Source organism: Rhodnius prolixus, unplaced genomic scaffold (genome assembly GCF_049639745.1).
Source record: "Rhodnius prolixus isolate KJV_2025 unplaced genomic scaffold, Rpr scaffold_4, whole genome shotgun sequence".
NCBI lineage: Eukaryota > Metazoa > Arthropoda > Insecta > Hemiptera > Reduviidae > Rhodnius > Rhodnius prolixus.
Window position 1 is genome coordinate 11391684 of NW_027411614.1, and position 27929 is coordinate 11419612.

The window sequence follows — 27929 nt, forward strand, 5'->3', positions numbered from 1 at the left end:
AATCGTGTTTACCGTGGCTTATATTTTAAGGATTAATGTACTTTATAGAGATTAGTGTTGACGGAACAAGATTAGAAGAGCTTTACAGCTGGAATATCTTTTGTAGAATTTTGTGTCAACAACCGGTGATAAAAAAAACTTTTATTCTATAAATAGCACATGAAATATTGCTCTCTCTACTTCTTAACTCTTTCACTGTAAATGGGGAGCTCAAGCACGATTACTCTAGCTAAAACGAAAGTTATTCATACCTGATTTTCTACTTTATAAAAAGACCAATGATTAGGACTTAGTGTTTGAGAGACTGGATTTCTAATCTTTCACATTTGTACAAATAGAACTGAAAGCTGGGTCGAGAAGCATCGAGTTTGATTATAAGATAGCAGATGTTGTGATAATGGCGAGCTATATTCAGAATGGTGATGCTCGAAAGTCTAAAAAAAAAAAAATACTATATCAAAGAAAAACAAAAAGTAAATAGAAGAACTCGAATTTCTTTAGAATTTATCACCATTTAAGTCCGTTTGTACACTTGGATTTCACTAAAATCGGTATTGTTCTAGATGTCAAGCCAGAAGCAGGAAATATTTCCTCGGACTTGAAGGTGAGATGTTTATGAAGTTTATTTCTGTACGCAGATTAGACGTTCCTTTCTCAACACAGATGTTTCCTCTTATGTCTATTTAAAAAAAAACTTGTAAATCGAACAATTAATTGAAAATAATTAACTTCCTAAATAGGAAAGTAAGATCAACGTACAAAGAGCACTTATAGATAAGAATACTGTTTCTATTTGATTTTCTTCTACACCATTAATCGTATCTATTTGATATATTGCTCTAAAACTTAGAAGATTGTTCAATCGTTTAGAACATATTTACTAACTCAACATATAATTACATAGAGCTATGTATGTACAAGGTGTTACATTCGATTGATAAATTTCAACTGTTTAAATATATATAATTTGTTCGAATTCAAATGTAATGCATTATTACATCTTAATAAAACCATTCTTAATTATTAAATATTATTAACACGATATTTTAAGGGAAGATATTAGCTCAGAGGTTAAAAGGTTTGTTTTATTCATTTTAAGAGACATTTGTCGCTTTTCGATTTTTACACCCAGCACTATGGGAGTCGGTATCGCTATTAGCAAGGTTAGAAGAGTTCTGAACCTACACGCTTCTAAGGCACATTTTTGTGAATTTATAAATTATGTCTTTAATATTTGGTTATCTAAAATTGGATAAGTTATCTACTCGTGCAAGATTACCGGTATATGAGGCAGTGATAAGGCCCTAAGACTAACGCAAATGAGTCGTGGGTACTGACCAGGGAAGACGAGCGGGCTCTGAATGTCTATGGGAGAGGAAGATCCTCAGAAAGATTTATTGGGATCAGTGAAGGAGCGAGATCGGTGGAGGATTGGATCGAACGTAGAGTTAAAAGAGCCTATACCAGGATATCATTAGCCTTCTTCATTAAACCAGGACGCCTTAAGTGGCTAGGACACATGTGGAGCTGATAGAACCGGAAAGCTTGCCCAGAAGGCTGGTTTATAACACTCCAGGGGGGGGGTCGACGTCATCGAGGGAGGTCTCGTGGCTGGATGATGTGAAGGTAGACCTGAGTAGCATGGGCGTGCGTAGATGGCGTTCTATCTAGAGCCCACGATCGAGAGGAATGGAGGAGGTCTTTTCAGGACTGTAGGGTCTAGAAGAAGAAGAATTTTAGTTTAAAATTGTTAAATTGATAAAAAAATGTTTATTATCTAAATAAATAACCATTTTATTTAAGATTCAAAATGTTGAGAGTTTGAAAGAATGAGTGATAAGGCTAATCGATCAAGACAAACTTGGGTTCATTCTAATACCCAAGAAGGGAGTCCTTACCCTAATCAAACTTCTCCGCTCTCATGATAAGGAAAATGAAACAGCAAGTAAAGCTACAGAATTGGAATTTCCAAATTCGTGAGAAAGTTCTACTCTCCTTCAGGCAATTTTCCAAAAATCTATTTAACAAAAAAAGGAGGGTGCCCCATCTGAAGAAGGATACTCTAGAAAGAAGGGCGAATGAGATGGTGGGTAAAACCAATATTACTTGAAGGGCGAAACATCGCTGGTTTAAATATATATATATATATACTTTTTTCTTTTAAATCCTTAACTTTCTTCTCTTGTACTTTAACCAAGGATATTGTTCCCCTCCAACTAAATACCTTCCCTGGCAGTCTTGTACATGGTGGAGTGTACAGTTGATGGTTCTGCGTTAAGATGGGGGAAGCAAGCGTTTGGTTGCTGCTTTGTCAATATAATTTGCACCTACTCAACGAGCAGCAAAAAGTACGCTGTTCTCATCTTTGTTATTCCCGTTTAAATTAAAAAAAAAGTGCGAAGAGGATTGAAAAGATAGTGTTTAATCTTTAATTATTATACTGTACTTTCAGAAAACTAACTTCAGTTTTATTAAAATTATAGTTTTCTACCAAGAAAACAAATAATTAAAAGAATGTGAACACTTCCCTCGCCACTGAGGTTTTAATTCACTAATTGTCTTTTAAACTCCAAATATTTGAATTATTGTATATTTAATTCTTGCCAACATTATAAAGTTTGTAAAACTGTACCTTAGAATGAAATGTCATCTTACAGAGAAATCACTTTTTATATATCGTATATTCACAAAGTTTGCTGAAAATTTTAAAAGCCTTTCCCGTGAAAAACACAAAAGTAGCCTTGCCAATAAGAACAGGCGTTCACACCTGTTCTCAGAAGTCCAGAAATCCAGAGACTCTCGTTCTCAGAAGTCCAGAAATCCAGTTTTCTTAGACTTAATCCAGTTTTCCAGAAAAATAAAAGTTTCATATAAAAGTCAAGTAATCGCCTATTTCGTTTTTTTGTTTTTTTTTTTACTTCCTTTCACAAGTTATTACATATATCGTCTTCGAATCTCCATTGTTGGTTCTAAACTCTGGTGAAATCTTATCCCGGCTGTTTAAAAACCATGTCTTAAAACTAATTACCAAATAAAAGAAATCTAAAAGTGCGTCCCATTTTATTTCACACATTTCTACATGGTTGAAATCAAAAGCTGGTAAATACTGGTATCTCTTAAAAACCCAGCTAAGTTTTATGATCTTTTCAATAAACCGTTGAACATCTAAAGACCGAAGAAAAATAATTTCAGAAGTCAATATTAATGGTTTCATACTTTCCAGTAGTAATTTTGCGTCAAATTAAATGGAATTCTACTTGCTGCATACTTGTTTTATAAATAAAACAATTTTGAAAATTATATAACCAAACGGGTTTGTTCTCCAATTATTTATGAAATTACACCAAGCTTTATTACCATTTAATATAACTAATTACAGTTATAGCCAGAACAACCAACGCAAAATTCAATTTTACAAAATTATTCGTACCGCTCCAATTTTATTAAATGCCACTTACATGGGCTTAATAAATTTATTAACCTACTGCCAATTAATGTTGAAACGCTGATACAAGTATTGTTGTGTTTGTTTACAATTAGCGGCAACAAAGCCGCTGGAAACCGCTATAAAACTGGAAAACTATGTACAAATTTAAAATTTAATGAATCTTTTGTATATGTTAATTAATATGAATAGCAATGTGTGGAAGAGGAATACTCGAAAAATAGATAAAATAGACTGTTCTTTGTAATCAGAAACTTGTATAGAAAGAGTAAAATGATTTTAGTACTTAAGCATAATGAGTAATGTTCTCTTCAGAAAATGGTGGAAAATAACAAGGGGAAAAGTGAAATTTTAGCTTTGAAAGAGATGAAGATTATAGAATTTTAATTGTCGCCCAGGAAATGAAGATTAAACCAAAGAAACTATAAATATCTTTAAAGGTTCCTTAAAAGGAATTTATTTAAAAGGAATATTTTAAACAACGAGGAGCAAAACTTATCTGAAGAACTTACTGGTATGGCCAGGATGTAGAAATATACACTTCCTGGAGAGCATGGGTAATTACCAAGAATTACAAATAAAGAACTATTAAGGAACATGCTTTAGAATTTACTACATTTTTATGTTAACGTAATTAATATTAAATATAAAAATATTCACTGTAGATTTCAAGTGGCTGAGAGTTATGACATGCCTGGTGTAGAAGAGAATATGGACTCTCTACTTTAGTTCAGCTATTCACTAACAGATAGAGCGCGACTCTAAAAATCATTACTAATGGAAATTTAAATGTAAGGGTATTTAAGGTATTTTAAAATGAACCTAACAAGTTATGGCTTTTAAAAATTTGCATATTATAATTGAATTATGGATTTCTCTAAAACAACATTTAAGATAAAATATCATTCAGCATTTATTAAATATTACACAAAGGACAAAATTCACTTTCTAGTTAGATTTTATTAAATAATTGTAACATTTAGCAAAGATCTTTTTTGAATTTTTCGAATAACTACTTCTTGGAAGCCTTCTTACCAGAAATAAATAAATATATGTACATTTAAATATTGAATTTCGTTAAACTTAATCAAGCCTTTAATTATGATAATGATAATCATTCGGTCCGTATGGTAGATAATTGATTATTAACGTAGATACGAATCGATTAGTTTAATTACAAGTGAATAAATTAACGTAATGACTAACAATATACTGCTTATCAGAGATTGTTATTGCTTACCTAATACACAATGACATTAGCAATTACCTCTACTTCCTCAGACAGACAATATATTGATGGCCTTCGAAGAATTTAAATTTCCATAATTTTTCTTTAATGAAATGTGTGGATGATACAAGTTTACTTTTAGTTTTCATCACTGATGGTTTTATCTTGATTTTCACGAAACGTGTGATTCATCTTTGTGTTTTCTAAATTTTTGCAATTAATGGAAGATTTATTAATTTTATTTGTAATGTTCGAAGATTATTATTGCCAACTAGGTCACTTGCTTAATCGTCGATGAAAGTAAACACTGGCTACAATAAAAAGCATTTTATAGAGAATTTTTAAAACAAATTTGAACAAACAGAATGCGTTATTCATATTCAATCTCCACCGAATAACGAATGCTCTATATCGAGTTTCTAATTGAATGACCCATATATTAGTTAATCTATGCGCTACAAAAAGAAGTTTGGTCCTCGCAATCCTCTATCCCTCCTCATCTCTATAACTCTTCTTCCTGACTATCAAATGCAACTCATCAAGCTCACATATATGACTTTGCTGGAAATATCGCAACGTCTGAGGCCGTGCCAGCTCGCGTTATTTCCTCTTCTCCAGAAATCAGTAAATTAAGATTGAATTTCAGCGATATGTGACATTTTCTGTGCATCTTTTGTCGACATTATTTACTTCTTACCGAGACTTAATTGCTCTGCAGTTTTGAATTTAGACTAGGAGCTCAGAGTAAGTAGTAAGTGGTTCTGTACGAGGGTGAAAAACAGGCGAACGTCTTCTTCCTGGTAGGTGGAAGTTAATTACTCTTAGTAAAAGAGTAAATGTAAGGGCGGTTCTCCCTTTTTTCGTTCCTATCATTAGAGAGGTAGCTAAGACTTGTGACTATTAAATAACGAGACTATTGCTGTAAAATATTTTATTTTAAATTTATACATATTTAGTTATTATCACCTTCAATATACACCCCTCCCATATCCCTACAACGTTCCATACGAATTTACCATTGTTCGAAACAGTGCTGGAAGTCTTTTTCTGTGAGCACCTACATGGCGCGTGCCGCTTTTTCTTTCACAGCTTCAACGGAACTGAAATCGTGTTCCTTTTAATGCAGATTTGACTTTAGGGAACGGATAAAAGTCGTATGGGGCGAATAAGGCGGATGGCCTAAAACTGGGATGTTGTACTTGGCTAGAAACGTCTTGACAGACAATGCAGTGTGAGCCGGCGCGTTGTCTTGATGGAGAACCCATGACTTGTTCTTTCACAAAGCGGGCCGTTTTTCTTTACTCTTTCACGGAGTTGAGCAAGCATCTCACGGTAGTAATGTTGATTAATTATAATCGATATTTTCATCAGTTTTGGACGTGGAAGGGTGACCCGGGCGGTCATCATCTCCGACGTCTTCTCGGCCATCTTGGAAACGTCATTCATCGCCATAAACTTTTTTTAATTAAAGATAAGTTTCAGTAGCGGTTTTACCCAGTTTCATGTGAAATTTCACAACGATTCGTTGCTCTGCTACAAGTGTAGTATCATGTTTTCGGTAAAACGAAACTAACACCTCTTACACAAACGACGGTTCCGGTCACACAGATTTCTCTTCAAACACGTGAGACGCTGCAATCAGAAGAGAATTGATTTGGAGTCTTTACCGGAAACGGCATCCGTATTGAAGTCCTCTGAGTCAGAAAAAGTGGATTTTACGAATGACCCTCTCTCTGGCGTGTTTCTAGTTTCTGAAAATCCCAGTTCTAAATCGATATGAAGCTTAGGAGCCGACCGAGGAAGCCACAATTAGGTTTTGGTCCCAATCGATCAACAGACAGTACCGCTGGACTAGATTTTTTGCTATTCTGAGGACATTCTCACCATTCTTACGATTTTATTGAAACTCAATGGTTACTTCTGTGCAGGAGTAATGGGTAGATTCTTTTAAAAGCTAGAGTTGAATATAATTTGAAGATAAAGTGCAAGAACCTTTAGAGTAAGGGAAATAGTCATTAGAGAGTTCGCGCAATATTATATTTTAATATATTAATTGTTAGTTTATCATTTTATTTATAAATATTGTTCCAAATATTTAGGAAATTAGGTCATTTCTAGGTGAAAATTCTGTTTTAATTAGAAGAAGGTAGATTGAAAATTTAATTACAAGCTGGAACCAATTTTACAGTATTTAGGGGAGACATGTTTCCAGATGATCTATTCCATTTAGGATAACCGAATGATTGATTTCGGATAAAGACTTTTGCAGTAACTGAAATTATATGTCCGCTACATCAACCATAGCAATTTGTGTAAACGAATACTTTATATCTTCAGCGATTGTTTAAAACAAACAAAAATTCTTACAACGTGAATAACAATAAATTAACTTAATGTGAGTCTCTTACACTTACATGGCCAGAGACAACCTGAACTACAATTGCGCGATTATTCTTTGCGAAACTGTAACTTTTTCCTGAAGAGACCGTTTTAGAAACGAGAAATAAGAAAGTTTCTTGTAAAATGTTTCCAATAAAATTTGACGCGAATGATAGTATATAATATATGCATTGTTTTTAGGCAAACGTCAAAGAAAGAAAGACAAAAAAAAGCAAGCAGTGAAAATGTTTTTTTAAGTGGACTTTTTTCGTCCGAAACCTCAGGTAAAACAAAGTGTAGTTAGATTTAAGCAGCACTAATTTAACCTTTCTACAATGTGTTTCACTTTTAAAGATGTTCTGATTTCACAGACATACAACACAAATAGAAAATGATTTACCGCACAAAATATCGTTTCAAGATTTATTAACCTCTAAAAATTTATTTAATTCGTAAACTAGAACTTCCAGTTCATGATACGTAAAAGAAATTTTAATTTAACGAAATAGTGGGTGATATTTAAAACAAATAACGGTTCATAAAAGAGAGTGGATTCCATTCCAGCGCTTTATCGCCAAGCACTTAGCTTATACACTGAATACCACTTACGGCCAGTCTCAGATCTCTCTCTAGATATCATGGTAATAAGTAAATAATTGAAATTCTACTACAACTACTCTTGTGCAGCATAAGAACGCATAACGACACATAAATGAACGGCTTAGGTGCAGTTATCTAGAGATGCATAATTGCCAAAGAAACTATGTTATCACTATAAGGCCTACCATTTGAACTCAGCGGTTTGTAGTTGCCTTCATGATTTCTATTACCGACTCCATTATAATTACGACGAATAAATAATATAAATTGAATTCAAGTATTACTAACTTTGTAAAAATTCAGTAATTTTAATTTGCTTGAACGGTAGAACAGTTTGAAAGATAATTTAACCAGGTTATCATCTAGTATTATCTAGAGTCTTTCTTCAAGTTATTGCCTAATATTTTTTTAATATAAATAAATTGGCGTTTCCCTTTTCTTTTGTTTTGGAAAAAAATGAATGTGTAAGAAGGAAGAGAAATAAAAACCTTTATATATGTAAAAGTGCCATCAGAGGGGGCTGCCGACAACGCCACACAGCCTGAAGATTAGGTTATAGTCTAGGAAGGTTTAGCGTCATTTTAGAGTGTTTAAGTTACAGTTTTTCATAGTGTTTAACGACGGTGAAATATAACTAGTAATTTAATTATTCTTTACAGAATAATAAAATATGTTTTTGAAAACCGTCTTACATATACTACTACTACTACGTAGCTCTACAGCCCGGGGTGGGCCTTGGCTTCCTTAATAATGCGACTCCAGACATCTCTATTGGCTGTTTTTGTCCTCCATCCCGATACTCCAAGGACTCTCAAGTCCTCCTCAACATCATCAAGCCAACATCTTCGCGGTCGGCCAACTTTCTTCTTCATGCCTATGACGGTACCACGCAGCAGTCTGCTCGGCATCCTGTCTTCTGGCATTCTTGCAATATGGCCTAACCATTCCAATCGTCGAGCCTTGATGAAACGGACCACATTCTCAGCCCCATATAGTGTATAAAGCTCACAGTTTTTTCTGGGTCTCCATGTGCGAGAAGTCGTGTCGAAAACTGGACCATAAATCCTCCTTAAGATCTTACGTCCAAAAACATTGAGACTATCTATCATGGCAGATGTGAACGTCCATGTTTCAGCACCGTATGTAAGAACCGGCCTGATTCGTCTTACATATAATTGTGTTAAATTCACATGGATAAAGAATCAGAACTTAAAATGTTCGTTTATACTTTTTACTAGCTGTAACTGATTATTTTGAAGCATACAATAAATATTTAATTCATTTTTACAGTTATAATGTTGATGATGGCATCAGAGATGATGAAACAGACAACGCGGGCGTTCAAAGTTTAAGTGGACCCTGAGGCCTTCAAATCCCTATCATAACTGTGGTCTTCAACAACTTAACTGGTTTAATACAAAAGATAGACATCTTAACCGAATCAACTACAATAAATAACTACACTTCATCTCAAGCTGCAGCTAAATAAAAAATTCAAAAAGGAAAAAGAGGACGTGGAAACATTAATTTAAAAAGGTTGTTCACAAAAATAATATTTAAAGCGGAACTGGAACTTATATATTATTTCAAATTGCCACTAGAATTAAAATTGCCGAGTTTCTGCGAACAGCAGCAGGCTGGTCCCAGTTAAATGAAGAGCCGTCCGCCGGAAGGCTCCAGTTTCAACTTGTATTCCAGTTAATTCTCTCCTAATCGGCAAGCAACACACTTTTTCTCTGTTTTAATTGGCTCAAACTTTTTAATGAGAGCACTCTTTCCACGCTAGTAAATACTACCAGTTGGTTCAAGCTCTTTTTTTTCCCCTAAATGGAAACTGCGTTGCTAACCTTGGCTCTTAGTTTTAAGAAGATCTTTACTAATTCACACTTCCTAACTCACTCAAAGTTAATTTTATTAATTAATTTATTTTTTTCTTCATAATAAAATATAAGATCTCAAATTAAAGAAGAAAATCAAATAGAATTAAATCGGTTCCAAGACATAGTACACAAATAGAAAACTGAAAGACTAATTGCAGTAAGGCAAAGATTTTCCTGTGAGAATTTCCTTCATTACCCTTTTCCAGGTGTCCTTATGCAGCCATTCTTTCTCCTTAACAATTTCTGTGCTTATTCTCAAAAACAACAGATAAGCATGTAGTTCTTATATCTGCTTCTTCATGCAGCAGTTTCCAGACATAGTTCACTTAAGCACAGCAATCACTTTCTGGTTGTGATTATTTTTAACTTCGTTTCTTTACCCGGTTGCTGGTAATTCCAGTTTAACTGAGAAGTTAATAACGGAAAGAGATGCCATATTCCCTGAACTGCGGTTCCACTAGCCCTATCTATGCGTACTTCTTCATTGGCACGACTTTCGTTCTGAATTTCGTTCAAAGGAGGCACTTTAAGATTATCATGTTTGGCCCTCAAGTGACTTATCTCAAGCATACTTCTCAAGTAGGAAGATGAGTGTATGCCAGCCATTTTTTCGATGGCACCGAGCAGATTTACACGAACTGCTAAAAAAATGGCGTGCTGTGACGATGGAGTACTTTACAAAGCTTTTACAGTGGCCTGATTGTCAGAAATGTCGATCCTTCTGCCAGAAATTCCCTCATCATGTACACATAACTTTAAATGGCGAAAATTTCTGCCTAAAAGACTGGTACTGAGGGAGTACTACCGAGCTGGTAGACGCCTTTTACTATGTATAATAGCACCCTTTAAGTAGAAGTCCGTCCCGAACTGGAACTAGTCCTCACTTCTTCCTCGACGCAAGTCAGCGAGAAAATCAAAAACCAAGTCTGGAATTTCCTTCAATCTCAAAGATTGTTCTGTATGTGTACAAGAATTTATTTAAAAATTAACCAATGCCCTTCTTAGAAAACTTTTTTATATAAAAGTGAAGGTCAAAGGAAAACAAATGTAACAAATCTGATTGGCACATCAAGAAACCAATCACACATCTATTGAATGCCCAAATAAAGAGTTCGACAAAAGGAGCTAATTGATTCCATGCAAAGTCATTCCTTAGGATTAGAAACGAAAAATTCTTGAACTTTTATTTGGACAAATGTTACGCTGATAGTTTCAGATAAAGGCTGCTGTATACAAAGTAAGATATCAGCGCAAATCCGGTATTAATTGGGATAGTCCCAGTTAATGGTACATTTGCATGGCTGACTCTTCAGAGTATCTGGCTTATTTAAATTTACGAAAACAACGCTGAGCAAATTGTTCATTCAGTAACTCTTCTCTTCAACTTCTCAATTTTCCTGGTCTTAGAATCACTAAAATTTCAGGCTTATTGCGCAAAATTAAATAAGATTGAGGAACCAGAATACGGTGCGAAGATTGAAAAACCATATTGACAATAAAAGAATTAGGTTAATACTTTTCACGGCTTAGATTTAGTTCATAAGTTCTTAAATATAATAAAACTTGTTAAAACGACAAATTTTTCATAACTCATTCTCATGCATTCTCTGATTTATGTTTTTGAAATTCTCACTTTTAAGAAATATTATCTTAGAGATAGTTAGATTAGACTAAGGCGGCCTCAAGGCCTACGCCACTGCGACCCCTTTGGATCTATTGTGACTCCCCTCACTCTAAAGCTCGCCCTCCAGATTTGTCCTTTTAATCAGACTCTTAATGCTGGAGAACGGCTCTTGGGTAAAGCTCACAGGCCTTGGCTTTTCCTACCCGAGAAGTAACATCCTTAGCCACATGAGCCCCTCACACTGACACAACACGTGCAGTACCGTTTCCTCCTCTTCCTGAGAGAACATGCTAAGGCTATCATCTGCCAGGCCCATGCGATGCATGTGTTTTCTGAGCCTGCAGTGGCCAGTTAATAGGCCTACAATCATCCTTATAGCCCCACGGCCTTTACAGATTAATTCTGCAGTCAGCAGAATATATATATATATATATATATAATCAATCAATCAATCAATCATTTTATTTGCACAAAAGAATACATCTTTATGGCATGGAGTTGAGGTCACAATATTTACAAAAAATAAAACAGAAATCAATATCCATCTATGTATAGGTTAACTCAAAAAATAAAAACCAAAAAAGGGTTTAAATTAAATTTACAACATAAATAAATAAATAAAAAATTGAAATTATATAACCTTAAATTAAGCTTAAAATTTCTACTATGAAAAATTCAAAATCTAAGAAATAGAAGAAAAAACATTCATCTTTTAATTAGGCCGAATAGTTTAAATATAATTTTCTTTCTTTTAAACATATGATACTATACAAAAAAATATGTTCAAGTTTAATTACATTATCAATGTTTAACAGATTTTCGAAACATTCAATTGGGGCATTTAACCTTAAAACATATTGAACCAAATATTTATCTCTTTGAGCAGAGAATTTTGGGCATTCAAAAAGAAAATGAAACAAATCATCAGCCACTTTTAGCTAACACAGCAAGCAAATATATATAATATATAAGTTAATGGTCGCAGTCTTAACACACTTCGGAACCCCAAAATAGGGCTCCGGGCCAACGAAGTGTCCCGCAGAGCCTTCCCGGGCCAATAGATCTGCCGCTTCGTTTCCCTCATGTCCTGAATGACCAGGTACCCAAACCAGAAAGACCTTATTTTGGTCACTAATTTTCTTCAGGGCAGTCCCAAACCATCCTAGAATTGACCTGGTAGGAACTAATTGCCCGTAGAGCAGCCTGGCTATCCGAGAAAATTACGCCCTTAGAATTAATAATTCCTCGCCCTTCAATCTCGGAAGCACAGAACCTAATTGCAGCTAGCTCAGCCTGAAAAACCGTAGCTAGTTTTCCTAGGCTAACCGAAAACCTACATTTCGGCTTCGCCCCGTACACTCCCGCTCCCACACTGGAGCCATCAGTGTACCACATCGAATCTCCCACCACTGGGGGGTCCACGTCTCCAAGCCTCCCGGTCTCCAATACAGACTTTGAAAGGCTTGTCGAAGGAATATTATCTTGCATTGAGGAAAAAAGAATCTCAGAATTTGTTTACTAATATCTAAATAAAGCTCTTATCGAAAGAAGTGTAACAATATTTCCAAAACTTTTTATTTGGGGACGACGGTGTAAAGTTTGAATCAGCAAATATATTTATGTTTACAAATATGATTCTTTAGAGAAATGAGTCATTGATTGGCTGGCTTTGCGTAACACATAGGAACAGTGTGCCGGCCAGTTTGTAGACTGAAGCAAGTACACAGCAGCCGACTGTGAAAGGTTCCTGTTACAGTTTGTTTTCTTCCTTCTCTGTAATTATACCCTACATAATTAATTGGATGTTTGTGCATATAAATGTCTCATTAGAACGGTCAGGTTCAATTACACAGCCCAGTGAGGCGGGTTCGGCAGAATTCTGTGTGTAGCTAACCAGGATGTATAAGGTGGTAAACATATCAGTGGACACAACTATATAGACATATATTAAGGAGCGACTTGATGAGGTGGAGGCTTGTTCCCATAGAACGAGACGAATAGCAAAATGTACATAAATGGCTCCCCCATACATAGGACTTATGTATGTAGGATGTGTACAAGATATTAGTTTGTGCTATATATTAACGGGTACTATGAATGCGAACTCCTTCACTCTAACAGAAAGCCTTGTAAACATGTGCCTGTCTAAATACTCTGACGTCTATCCCTTTAGGTATTCTCTCTTGATAATTATTGTTTGTAGAGGCAAAAGGGTTTGCCCTTTATCTGTTTACTTTCTATCTTCCACTTCTCTTATTCTATCTGCAATTATCTTCTGCTTCTAAATACTTGCTAAAGATTTCCTCAGTGTTGTTTGTTTACATTAATTTTATATAAAAACATTGCCAAAAAATGTTAGGAGTGTCATTAGATCTGTATGAAGCTATCATCCAGAAAGTCGAAAGAGGCAAGGCGAAATTACATTTGAAAAATGAATAAAAGATCGAACCAGATCCTAAGTCTAAATTTGAAACACATAAAAATCTCTGGTATTCTGCAGCATGGCAAACTTAATCCGCATATCTTAATTTGTACTGATGTTTGAGACAAATTGTTAAATAATGCAATCTTAGCACCGGATATTAGTGAGGCTGAGTGATTTCTTGAAGTTTTTGAAAAAAGAATTGAGAAATATACTTTTTAATATAAATAATTCAAAGACTAGAATTAAAAAAAAATATATATTGAATTTGTAAGTATATAATATTTATAAAGTGGCCAAACAAATGGGCCTCGAAACAGCGAGCTTAACAGTTGAATGTGGAGTTTTATGTCTCCTGGCGAAATTCTCCATTAATTAATCCAAGATGCTCTACATTTTCCTTCTTGATTAGTTCACCTCCATAGCACTACGTCTTGTTCTACCTGCTACGCACTAATCTCTGTTTAACCTCGAGTTTTATTCTTTTTAAATTACTTCTTATTTTGAAATTCAACTTTTCGTGGTATTATTATTGTATCCATTAAAATATTTTTGTCTATCAGAAGCAAATGGAAAAAATAATGACGTGATTTCAGAATCTAGAATTTTTCCCAGAAATTGGTCTGTGATTATTCTTGTAATGTGGTGGGATTATTCTTGTGTGTGAGGGATTATCTAGTCTGTTATCTCTCAATACCAAAAAGTAATACTAAATATACCAATACTAAAAAGCGGGCGGAAGAAAAAAAAACTAACAAAAATTTAAAAAATAAAAGCAACAGTTTGGGCGAAAAAGTAAATTGAATTATGGATTTTAACGTAAAAAGTTAAAAGTAGAATGTTAGAAAAGATATAACTGCAAACTTTATGGCGTAACTAGATGACTTCCTTCTACTAGTAAATTTGTCGTAAACAAATTCACTTTCTGCTTGCATCTTAAATTCCACAAAGAAGTCGTATTTTTAACAAAAACAATGATAATCTAACCTATTTTGCTATGTTTTACGACAAACCTGTTATGTTACATAAATTTTATAAGAAAATTTACCCAATACTTTGTGTCAGCCAATGGGCTTTCACCAGCTGAAGGATCCACCTTCCCCAAACTTACTAACACACACAAAGCCAAACTTTGTAATAAAAGTTTCTTCATAATGACAAAGTCTGGACAGACTTCCTGTGGTAACTGGCACCTAAAAATCCTCCCGGAAGTCAAGACATAGAAGGGCTCTTGGAAAGAGAGAGAGAGAGAAAAAAAGGTAAAATGCAGCACTACGTGGACTTGGAGCTGAGATTTTCGCAGGCCAGTCCCTGAGTTAATCCCTTCTCTTGTAATAACTGTTCTCAACAGTACTGATTCTTTAAGACCATTTATTGTTAAGTTATTCTAGAATTTTGTATGATTTGTTCTTTTAAACCTTTTAAGACATTCATTCATTTAGTCGCATTCTTAGTAACTTATTATATCAATTTGCAAAATGATAGATTCTTTTTTTTTGAGGCTGAAAAATCAAATCAATTCAAAGTTGAGCCATTTAAATCAAAAATTTAAAAATTTAGAATTTAACGATTCCGCACTGTTCAAAATTGCTTCGCTTGATCAAAGATCTTTTGCTCAGAATTGAATCAGTTTTATTCTGCTGTTTTTGTTTCTGTTTCTAAAATATGAGTAAAATAATCTATTTTTTTCATTTTTCTTTAATTAGAAACTTTGTCTGTGGCCAAGACAACTTTGGATAGAAACTACTTCATAAAGCAAACAAGGCAACGTAACTACTAATCAATAGGTAGTAAAAAAATTGCTTAATTATAACTTCTTTAAAAGTTAAATAAAGGGAAGTTAGTGTAATCACGTAATTAATAAATTTAGTTCTTTTTAATTAAAAAACTTAAGTAAAATAAGGTTACATTTAATTTAAAAGTGTCCAAAGTATCGAGAGAAATTTGATTGCATTGGATGTTGGATAATAATGGATATTCGATTTTTAAGAAAAATATATTCGCAACAAAACAATTACACATAATATACAAAGGGGATAGACACACAGGAATGCAATTAAATAGCGAATGGATATAAACTTTCTGTTAGTGTTTGGCGACAGCTTCATGCAAGTTGAACGACTTTAGTGGAAGTGACGTTGGTTTCCAGCTTGTGGCATGTGGTTTGGGCATCTTTTCTGCCATTTTTTTTTTTTTGGCACAAAGTAGGAGAGATGAAAGGACAGTTAGAGGTGGGGGGGGGGAAAGCTTATTAAAAATAGGGCGGGCCTCAGGCATTACACGTCACAACCACAACTATGTAGCCTTGAAGAATGAGGGAACAGAATGGAAATTTCCCTCAAACCAGGTTCTCTTAATTAATTGAAAGTACCAGGTGAAAAAAATAATTAACTCTAGAGAGCATAAATAACACAATTATTATTATTATTATTATTTATTTTTTATTCAAAGCTGAACAAAAAGTGTGCACCGTAATAAACTTCATTCACAGGATGTTGGACTATATTTTTGTGTAATAAAATTACGCAATAAAAGATAAAAGTTGTGAGCAAAAGTGTTATCTCTGGACCCCGTCTAATTATCAGTATAGAGTGCTAAATTTTAATGTACCATTTTGCATACCAGGTGCACAAGCCGAGGAATTTACACAAATTTACATATTTTCCTGGTTAATGTACAAGCGCTGCTGTTGCTTTTCTCTACCTTCCAATCTAGGGACGCCCAACAGTAAATAGTGTATTCCGCATTATATTCCGAGTAAAAAGGGTTGAAAGCTAGCTAATTCCTTGTATAACAAATGTTTAATGCGAAAAATTATGTTTAAATTTGAAAATATTTATTTGAATTTTAAAAAGTAAATAATTCAATTGACACCTTTACTCTTTCCAAGTTAATAACTGATCTTTACCGCATTTATCTCTTACACAACCAATCTTCTTCTACTTCAAACGGAGTTGCCATCACCTTGTCCATCATTCTAATACGCTCCTCTGGACCAAGCAGATAAAGGGAAATTTTAAATCGATTAAGTGCTATGAAAAGATCTCCGTGTTACCTCTACTTACGTTAACAACCGTCTCACCGGTGAACAGAGTAACCAACCAACTTCTTTGCAGCTCTAAATTTTGGGTTACAATTTATTTTTCAGCGCTAAATATTATATCACAGCTCAATTATTCTTGGGCACAATGAAGTTTTCTCGGCTCAAGTGTTAATTACTCACAAATCTACTTTTACAAAACGAATCTAGTTGTATCCACAAGTATTTACCAAAAATCCTTTTCTACGTATTATCTGGCAGTAAATTTTGAAATGCAAGCTGTAATGGTTGAGGAGAGAGTTGTTGGTTGTGGATGTTGATGGATAAATAACACTTTTAGTATCGGTATAAGATATTATATTTGTATGTGACTGACTGCCAAGGACTTTATATTTTACACTACAAGAACAGAACAGACTGACTGACGTGGCTAAACGATGTGTACAACTGAAGTGTAAGACTTTGAGCAGAATCTTCGAACTGAATCTCGAACTGAATATCGAACTGAATGTCGAACTGAATATGTAACTGATATCTCGAACTGAATTGAATATCTCAATATCTCTGAATTGAATCCCCTCTTTGACTTTCCTCTTGTTCTTATATACCTTCGCCGAGCCTCCCCTCTCTGTGTGCCAAGGGGGCTGACTCTCTCCCTCTGGCTAGAGTGGATGAGTGGTGGGGTTTCACTACCCTTACACAAGCTCTAACTTTATCAATTTCGTACGGAGTACAAAAAAAATCACAATCTTTTTTATTCTTATTTAATTTGTTTATTGACCTAAGGCGCATCAATTTCTGAGTTAATTGGCGTCCAAGAGTGTTTCTCAGTGCACTGCCAGCCTCCGGAAAATGTACTTTCATTTACGAGAATAGTCACCGGAAAATGGGTTGTAAATGACTCCTAGGAAAAGAAAATCTAAAAACAGGCAGCAGGATTCACAATTTGAAGAATAAATTAAGTAATAAAGAGATTAATTAAGTGATGTACTTATAAAGTAAAGTAATGCCTACCTTTTTTGAGGCAGGCTTTACGTCCAACAACCAAATTAGGTGTCGTGGAGGGCGCGACTAGCAAACATACTTTAAACAGTTTTAAAGAGTATAAAAAGTTATGAAAGAAACCGGAAACCGCAATTCGATATCTTTAAAATTAAAGGTGCTAGGCCATTTCAAAATCTGGTACGTATTAATCATATTTCAATTTTTTAACTTGTTATCAAAGAGAAAGAAGAGCCCGCGATAGGACATTTTTATGTATTTTTTCATCCCCTTTCTACTAAAAACTTTAACAAAAACTTACAGTTTAAAAAGTTAAGTATAAGGGTTGATTAAACGCCAAAAGGTACACAAATCAGCAAGTACCCAACATTTCATTAATACTTCATTGATATTATTTAAGTAATTTTACTGCATTAATTTTCATTAATATTTTTTAGAATTCATTAAATGTCACAGACCCTTATGCTGGCCATTTTCATCTACAAAATATATGTTCAAGTAGCACTGTAGATTGATTGTAGTATCTATTTATCTATAATAATCAAACTATTAATCACAGGTTAAAAAAAAAATCATAAAAAATATGAGGCTAAAAATTCAAAAACTGTTTTTAAAAAATGCTTACACCAACATACATCAATGATTTTGCTTATTTTATTTATTTATTTTTATTTTTAAACAAAAATATATAAGTTCATTCTTCGATTAATGTAATTGTTACTTTATGTAGTAGTCAAACGTTTATAATAATAGGTAATAATTAATCTGGCTTTATCCGCAAATAATATAGTTTTCTTCAATTACATTCTCAATCTAGGTATTCTTCTAGGTATATATGTAATATAAAATAAATAAAATATGCATAAATAAAATTAGGGGGACTAAATTAAATTACAATTGAGAAATGAATAATTATTGTTGCACAATCTACTTGTTATTAACTGTGTGTTATTTGTGCTCACGAATATTTCGGTAAGACGAATTCAATACTAAAATATTGTTTTAAATCCTCCGAGATTCAAATTTAATCAGTAGCCGACTCTAACTTTGTCTTTTTCTACTTTAACATGCATGAACATATATGTGACAACTTCAGAATAAAGCATATTAAAGATAAATCAGAAGAATAATTTGGAATACACTTAAAATAAAGTACCTATTTAATAACGAAGTTATAATATACATTTTATCATAATTATAACAAAAAAATATTATGAATGAACTGGCCAGCATAAGGGTCTGTGACATCTAATGAATTCTAAAAAATATTAATGAAAATTAATGCAGTAAAATTACTTAAATAATATCAATGAAATATTAATGAAATGTTGGGTACTTGCTGATTTGTGTACCTTTTGGCGTTTAATCAACCCTTATACTTAACTTTTTAAACTGTAAGTTTTTGTTAAAGAGATTTTTGTACCTTTTGGATAGATTTTCCTTTTTGTCTATTTTACAAAGTTACTTATCTGCTTCACAGATTTTTTTAAAATTTAGAATAAGCAATTCTATCATTATAACCTGATAAGGTGTTAAGTCGGAACCATAACTACCATTGGAGAGATCTTTTTAAAGAATGATTATAGTTGCCATCCTCAATAACAACTTTTTTGAGAAAGCGTTTTGAATAAAATAGGAAGGTATTTGTACGTAAATAGCAAAATTAAATTGCGATTTAAGTACTTCCTTTTAAGAGGAGTAAGAAAAATAAACTGCGATTACAGTACTTCTCCCTAAAAGGCTGAGAAGCAAAGATTTTGAATCGAACGACAATTCATTGATGTAAATCGGTTCACTCAGTGATAATTTTATCGATTGCAATACTTCCTCTTAGTAGGTGTAAGAGCATGAAGGCACTTCACACCCACGTAGAGGAGCTTTAACCACTTCTTCGTGCTAAATTTTATCAAAATCGGCATAAGCGATATAGAAATATTGGTAATAATAGTTTTAGAATGGGCCTTATTTGGGTGGGGCGAACTCCCCTCCTTATGAGGCACGGCGTCGAGACTTTTAAAGTTCAAATCTGTACAAAATTTCGATTCGATTGACACTTCATTCATGAAAATCGGTTCACTTGTCGATAATTTGAAACGATTGCTATACTTCCCCTTAACAAGTGTAAGAGCAGATCGTCGCTTTAATGTTACGTAGGGGAGCCCTGACCCTGTCATCCTACCAAATTTTATCAAAATCGGGCTAAGATTTACAGAGTAATTAGTAATAATAATTTTGGAGGGGGCTTTACATAAAGGGGGCTAACTCCTCTCCCATTCAATGTACAGCATCGAGACCCCCAAAAGGCACATCTACATAAAATTCCGAATCGAATGACACCTCATTCATGAAAATCGGTTCGCGCGTTTAGGCGCTACGCAGTTTACAAAAAAGGTAACAACAACAAGAACAAGAACAACAACAATTTCTGAAAATGCCGTTTTTGCTCATTTTCGGCAACTTTTTTCTCGAAAACTATTAGATCTGGGTTGTTGCAAAAAAATTACAGTGATAAAGGAGGGTTTGCCCTATATTTTAAAGAAAATTTGGGAATTTTATCTTTTATAGAAAAAGAGAAAAAAATTGTCAAAGTTGGGTGTTTTTCAACGTTACGCTTTTTCGTGCAGTTTTTGACGATCAACCCTTATACAACTGTCCTACCGGACAGTTTTAATATTTCAAGGCAGTAAAGCTAGTATTTTTCTTAATATCGGGAAATAAGTTGTTTTCCGAGTGATTTTTCTTAGAAAAATCAAATTTTAAGATCTTTAGATGTTCTCAAGCATACACAAAATGGCTAAAAATTAATTTTACATCTATTACAAACAAGAAGGTTTAATAATTATTTGGTAATTTTGGGAGAGTTGCGTTTAATTACCAAAAAAATTGGAAACCTCCTGCCACATATTTAAGTGATCAATATCTTTCATGTAAAGGATCAAACTTATTCCTTAATTTATCAAATAATGCACTTTACTCAACTTGTGAAGCATGTACTGTGCCTTCAAAGGTGCATCCTCAGATACAGAGAGCAGTTGATAACCTCCTGGCTAACCTGGCTTGCGAGCCAGAGGAGGCACCTTTGAAGGCGTCGGCCGCGTATGCAGACAGGAATCTAAAATCAAGTCATATATTCTGAAACTAGAGGTGACGGGCAACAAATTTTTCCTCTACCATTTTTTGCTCAGATCAACCGTTTAAGCATGAAATGCATTTGAGCCGTCTTAAAATGAACACCCTGTATATACAATATATATAATTATAAATTATTTATTGAAACCCCTTTAAAAAGTATAGACTGAAACCTCGAATGACATGAGTAATAAGAGTCGTTAGTTGATTGGAGTTTCCAAAACGATGAAATGGTTTCAGTTGCCAACGACATCTCTAAGCCACTTTGTCTTCATTGTTGGAAAGGCTGAAATCTGCGTCGTAACTAAGGAAATGGAAATGGTATGCTTTGATTGGCCATGTGGGAGTTGTTGTTTTGTGAAATTGTTACGAGGAACGTTTTTGTATTTGATTCTTTTTAAACTGATCTATACATCGAGTGGAAAAAGTTAAAGGGAAAATTATTGTCATATAAAGATACTGATGTAGTAAAAAATATATATATACGATCAGCTTAAAGGAAAAATATAAACTTGAGGGCATAATTTGGTTTATGAAGAGTATTAGACAAAGTAGACAAAACGGTTATTATAAATAGCAAGTGAAGCAGAATAGTTATTGTTATCACAAATAATGGTTGGTCATTTTGATGGGTAATAATGCAAACTGGTAGGAGGTGATCGAAGAAGCGGCCATTGCAATAAGTAAAGAGATTATCGTCCAATGAACAAGCCCGAAAAAGCTAAGCAAAAAGGCTTTGGAACAGTTAAACCACTAATCCCTATAAATAAAGGTTCTGGTAATCCTACAGGTATCCTCTTTCTACGTGTCCTCTCTACTCTCTCTCATTTCCTAGTTGGAAGACTCCTGACCAGGATGGAGTTAGCCTGGGGATTGTGTGCACAAGAGAGAGAGAGGAGTTGGAGGCGGCAGAGAACTGGAACAGTGGAGGAAAAAAAAGTCCTGGCCCGTCTCCAACGGCGTGCTCCCTTCTAAACAAGTCCCTAACGCTGGAACGCCACTGATTCACCAACAACGTTAACAATGGCCATCCAATGGAGGCGTCTATTTCAACACATACAGTTTTTATTCCCCATGTTACTATCTCCCATTTTGATTCTCTACCCTCTTCCTTTTCTATATCTATCTTGTAATCAAATACTCCATCAAATAGCAAAATCTCTCTATACAGCCTTACAGCTCCGTTCGGTATTTATTCATGGCTGCCGCTATTATTTCCTACCAAACAATAATCTATAAAATATTTCTTTTTGTCACAAAATTTCATTTCTCTTTTCAGAAGCTTTTTTTTGAACAAACAATACAAAAGAGCTTATTGCACATTGTACAAAAAATCTGTATTACCAACAACATAAAACATTTCGTAAATTTAAGTGAAAGAAAGCTCGCAAATATGCTAACAGACTTACAATTACTTAATTTTAATTTCTCCAATTGTGCCAAACTCCTTGCTGTTTTAATTAAAAACTTGTAAATATGTAAACTAAAGTGTTAAACTTTGTAAAATGGGTAAAAAACAATTCTTCCTTTAAAATCGTTAAATCCAGCATAAGATTTAAAGTAGAATAAAACTAAACTAATGTAATATTAAATAATATTTAATTTATTTAATTAGTGAGATACAAGTTTCTTAACTGTTTCCCTTATCTCTTGCAAGTCGATCTCAATGCGCGCTTATTTGCACGACGTAATTGATGTTGCAGGTTTTTATCTGTTAAGTATGTGGGTGATTTAGGTAAAATTACTTTTTTGAAAAAACGTTTCCTAGGTGAAAGTAGATCCAAAAAGAGCTTACAACTTTGGTTGAGTGCCAGATTTCTCAAATTAGAAAATTTTTCTTTAGTGACACAGGAGTTATAAAAATCTATTTTTGATTCTGATGTTACAAAAGTAAGGGAATGAAGGGAATGTAAAGCTCCCAATCTTGTATCACCTTATATCTCCATCATAAATACAGATAACAAGCTGGAATTGTGCACAATTGTAGAGGAAAAACGAGTAACTATAATCGTCCAAATTCTTGCAGCGATTACACTAATAGGGCAGGACATACAGAATTCGAAGTTTTCAACTAGCAATAATCGCACCTCAGGTGACCTTCATTGGTTACGATATTGCCACTGCGCCACGGTAGCCGAACGGTTAGAGGTGAGACCTGCAAAGCTAATTTGCATTTTGGTACTGGGTTCGATTCCCGGTCTTAGGCCTTGGATTTCATTTAATAGTTAATCAAAGAAATTTACAGTAAAGTATGTTTGCTAGTCGCCTCCGTCCACGACACCTAATTGGTAGTTGGACGTTAAGCCCCGCCTGAAAAAATAGGCGATAACTTTACTTACTTTTTTACAGAATTCGAAGTATGAAGGAAATGTAAAGCTTCCAAACTTTAGCACCTTATATCTCCATCAAAATTATAGCTAGAAGAGTAAGTACTTTCAATAATTATTGCTGGGAGAAAATAAAATGAACGAAGGTTTATGTTTTACAATGGCTTTTAGATATTTGATCTTTTTCTTCATCTCAGTCAGATTCTACAATCAAACAAACATTTTATTAGTTACTTTTGTTTTTTTGTGTGTTAGCTTCTTTCTAGGGCGTTAACTGGTTGGCAAAAAAAACAAGTCATTAAAATAAATGTGACTAGAAAAGTTGACGGTAAAGTAAACCTTGTATTCTTTTATTAGAGCTTGGATTTCTTGTAATATTATATCTCCTTCTAATATTATATAAACCCATTATATAATAACTAATAGACAATTATTTATATTTCCTACTTTTTCAATCTACTAAAAACTCAAAATAACTTCTTGGTTGCCATTATTTTGTTTGATATTCACACTGACCTTTATACGCAATTTGATTAGAGAGATTTGGATTCCAATTTCGTTTGCCTAACTTTTTACAACAGATAAAATTCAATTAAATGTTAATGTATATGATTACATTATATTTTTTTGTTTCTTAAAGTGGATTATCCTTTGTGATCAATGGCGCCTGAATTACAGTGTTCTTTCGTTGCCGACAAACCTCTCACAGGTTGAGAGAGGCTGCTGCTAGAAAATTGGCACCAGCTAAGCCACAAATCAAGGACATTCATATTTAATTTAATTTATTAAATTCATACTTGACTGTAATTTTATGAAGGAAAATTTTAAAAATTATTCTGAAATATTAGAGATAATATGTTTGTACAGACAAAAAAATAAGTACCTTGCTGTTCAAGTTTTTCAATTTCGACCAAGAGGTAGAGAAGTCAATGGCCATTAGAAAATAATAAATCATAATAATATAATTTTTACCCAATATATATATATTTTTTAAATTTATTTAGTAATTTACAATTGGTGCAGGAGGAGAGAAACTACCCAGTGGTAGCACCCTCTATAGGAGAAGAATGACGTTTAGGTCTTCAGACTGCGAGGAAGTCGCGGGGCCATTGGCGATTCAGTCGGCGAGGAGGATTGTTAGGAATATTGGAGGAGGCGAGAAACAGTACAAGATGATTAGAGTAATTAGAGAGAACAGTATAGGAACTTGCGAAATTTAAATATTTTTTAATTGGTATTGGCAACAATGGGCTCTTTTGTAAAACTTAACATTTTAAAGTCAGCTTTTGTAAGTATTGTACTTTTAATTTTGAATTTTGTGTTAATCACAACTGTGTTCATTAGCACCCCTCAACTTTTCTGCTCCATGAACAGGATCCTTACAAAATGGAGGTTAGCTCTATGAAGTTCCATTTGTTTGGTATCCAACACAATATCTTGCTTGGCAAGGTATAATGAAGTGCGAGAAAAATACCTTGATGTAAGGGTTATTATATCAAGGGGGAATAATCAATTTTTATCATTTGTTACATTTGTAATTTTATTCATTATAAGGTTGTCTATCAAAATAAAAACTGACTAAACTCAACGTTAAAATTAACATTTTTAGGCTTATCGACAAAATTCTTATTCTACCGAAAGTATGCCTAATTAAGGATGAACGAAGAATTTTAACATGAAAGCATTTATCAAGTGACAAATATTATCTAAGGAGGGAAGTTACGAGCGTTTGTTAAACCCCTGTACTTCGTTGCCTAAATCTACATGTTGAGCAAAAGTTTGATTATCACTTGAACATAGCAACAAAGTTTCCAAGTCTTACTACACCGTCTTAAACACCAAGAACGTATTATATGGGAGCTTGTTTCTTCCAGTAACATTGGGGGAGGTTCTAATAGATGTGGCGCACGGTAAGAATGGGTTACTCTTGACAAATATGCGGTAGTTTGGGTTTTCTACTAGGGGAAAACTGCAATGGGGAGTCGTTATAAAGCTTTAACGCAACACCGTAACCAAGGAGGAGTATTTAGGGCAAAGAGTGCTGGTAATCATTCCTTGCTAGAACCCTTTACTTCCATACACATAACTGAATTGTTGGCAGGGCAAGGGAGAAACAGTGAGCACAGGGTTACAAATATCTCCCTCTCTCTCAGGCCTGCTAAACAATCCACAACCCTATCGCCTACTTTTTATCCCTTTCTAAAAAAAAAACACCATTCAGTTCTAGTCACTCATTCAGCTATACGTCTCCTCGCACACTAACTGTTCACCCTTTCAACGAGTTAAAATAAATTACAAGTCATAACGGCATGTACGCCTGGGGTAGCACTCTGCTCTCACCCTGCTTTCATAATGGATCCTGAGTTATGAGGCTTAGCAATCCAATCATCGCAGTTTCTACAATACAACAACAGAACTCACAATTTATAAAGTAATAACTCCATACGAACACTTATTACTTAATAACAATAAATTTTACAATTATAATTTAAGCAATTTGTTATGTAAGTTAGACAGTTGATTTTTTTTTTATCTTTGCGGAGAAGAATGTGAGCAAGTTGCGTACTTGTTAATTCCGGATTAAATTTAAACAAATCTTTGATCGTGGTTCTTTTCTAACTTCACAGTGTAAAGTAAAAAAAATTTCAAAAATTTTGGTTTAACTATTTACTTTAGTGTTTGTTCACAATCTCTTCACCTAGATTTGGAAGTACCTCCATGGATATAGAAGAAGCTGGGATAATTTGTAATAAAAGAGATGTTTGTAGGGGTGTTAACTTAGTAATTAACAATCCGTATCATAAAATAACAAATCAGTAAATCAGCAGAAGTGTAGCTTTATCATGATAATCTTAAGAAGAATAAAGGAACACTCTCACTGAATATCAGGTCTGTGTTAAGTCACGGAGAAGTTCACGGGACCAACAGCGGCTCAGTCGACGTGGAGTTTATTTTGTGTTAGAGGGTTGAGTAGGGAAAAGATGAGAGTTGAATATGTGGTATATTGAATATTACTGTTTCTGCTATTTAGGAAATGTTGAAGATCTTTGTTGTGAATTAAGGTTGGTGATATCCGCTATCTAACGGATAAATGTTGTTTTGGAAGGCCTAACCTAGAAAATTTTTACCATTTTGGTAGAACCCCAAAGTCTTTAAATCCATATCGGTTTGTGTAAAAAGAAATTCACAATAGCCAGTTAGTTATGTATGTTAGGTTCCTGTCGTTTTGCAATCTCCTGTGTCAGTTGACAGTTACTCACTTGTCCCAAAATATCATCAAACCTCTTCCGGAGCAAGTGACATAGAGTTACAGCTGACAGGAGAACAAGAAAACGATCACTTCTTAGGGTTAAAGTGATTTGTTGACATTTGTGAGAGAGGTTAAATTTTAGTGCATTATTTTGCCCAAAGTTCTGTTACGAGGTGTGGCTATTAAATAACGAGACTATTGATGTAAAATATTTTATTTTCAATTTATATACTATATTTAGTTATTATCACCTTTAATATACACCCCTCCCCTATCCCTACAACGCTCCATGCGAATTTACCACTGTTCGAAACAGTGCTGGAAGTCTTTTTCTGTGAGCTCCTGCATGACGCGTGCCGCTTTTTCTTTCACAGCTTCAACGGACTGAAATCGTGTTCCTTTTAATGCAGTTTTGACTTTGGGGAACAGATAAAAGTCAAATGGGGCCAGGTCAGGCGAATAAGGCGGATGGCCTAAAACTGGGATGTAGTACTTGGCTACAAACGTCTTGACAGACAATGCAGTGTGAGCCGGCGCGTTGTCTTGATGGAGAACCCCTGACTTGTTCTTTCACAAATCGGGTCGTTTTTTCTTTACTCTTTCACGGAGTTGAGCAAGCACCTCACGTTAGTAATGCTGATTAATTATAATCGATATTTTCATCTGTTTTGGACGTGGAAGGGCGACCAGGCGGTCATTATCTCCGACGTCTTCTAGGCCATCTTGGAAACGCTTGAACCACTCAAAAACTTGTGCACGTGGTAAACATTCATTGCCATAAACCTCTTTTAATAAAAGATAAGTTTCGGTAGCGGTTTTACCCAGTTTCATGTGAAATTTCACGACAATTCGTTGCTCTACTACACCTGTAGTATCTTGTTTTCGGCAAAACGAAACTAACACCTCTTACACAAAAACAACGGTTCCGGTCAGACAGATTTCTCTACAAACACGTGAGGCGCTGCAATCGAAAGAGAAGGCTTTACGCTGCACAGCTGTCGTCGTTAGGATTTGGCGCATGCATAGTTCTTCTGTAGCAGCATCAGTCTCGTTATTTAATAGCCACACCTCCGTGTGTTTAGTTAACTGTAAATGAATAGAAAGAAGCTGTTGTAGGAACAGGGCAATATGAAAGAATTACGTCATGGCGGAAATGCAAAACAGTGAATTTTTGGGTGTGACGCACATCGGCAGTATAATACAGTATTTAGGATTAAACGAGAATACTCTTCAGAAAAGTTAAACCAATACACAAAAAACAGTTCCTACAATTACTAAATAAACAATTACATTAAATAAATAGACCCATCTTCCTTTAAACAGAGAATAAAAAGGTTATAATAGGACAAAGTACCTGGATTACCGTTATTATATGCGGAGGAATAAAAAAGTAAAACAATTACAAATATACATCTCCAACACCAGACTTTATCTCTTAATAAAATAAACATAAAATTATTTCAGATGTTACCTTGTAGTTCATATAATTTAATGTCACACATATGTCTGGGATTAAAACGGTACCTTTACGATGTGTGGTGATAAAAAGGGAAGAATGCATGTAAATCTTTGCAACTAAAATATCTCTTAGATGTGTGCACGT

General features: G+C 34.3%; 1 protein-coding gene and 1 non-coding gene across 12 annotated transcripts in view; both read right to left on the reverse strand.

Annotated features, from left to right (window-relative positions):
* The window catches only part of caps (capricious), an 810649-nt gene that overhangs the window by 19196 nt on the left and 763524 nt on the right, over positions 1–27929 (reverse strand). The gene's annotated exons all lie outside the window — the stretch shown is intronic.
* LOC141456593 (U4 spliceosomal RNA) lies at positions 22747–22881 on the reverse strand. Its single transcript, XR_012459884.1, has one exon. It is a non-coding gene; the product is annotated as a U4 spliceosomal RNA (small nuclear RNA).